The sequence below is a fragment of the Podarcis bocagei genome (genome assembly GCF_964188305.1).
Source record: "Podarcis bocagei genome assembly, chromosome: 8".
Taxonomy (NCBI): Eukaryota; Metazoa; Chordata; class Lepidosauria; order Squamata; family Lacertidae; genus Podarcis; species Podarcis bocagei.
In genome coordinates this window covers 67,080,633-67,080,998 of record NC_138133.1, presented here as the reverse complement: position 1 = coordinate 67,080,998, position 366 = coordinate 67,080,633, and positions in this window count along the sequence as shown.

The following is a 366-nucleotide window of genomic DNA, read 5'->3' as shown; positions in this document are numbered from 1 at the left end:
GACGGAAAGCCAGCCGGCCGGGCTTTTGCTCCGCCCCGATTGTTGGATTCCGGCCAATCGAGAAGCGGCGGCAGGCCGGGCTCGGAAAGCGATTCGTCGCTTTCCGGCTGGCTCCGCCTCCGTGGCCGCTCGCTTACGCATAGTGCCTTTGGTTCGCTTGCTCGCTGGCGCTGGATTCCACCCAGGAGGGCCACGGAGCGCGCACGTGCGCGGCGAGGAGCAGAAATTCAACCGGTAGAGCTTCTCCCAGGGCAGCTGTGCAGCGGGTGAAAAGGTTTAATGGGTTGTTAATCCTGGGGGGAGCTGGAGCACTTATGCGTGCGTGTGTTTAAGACTGTGGAATCCTGCGCATTATCTTGGCGCGAG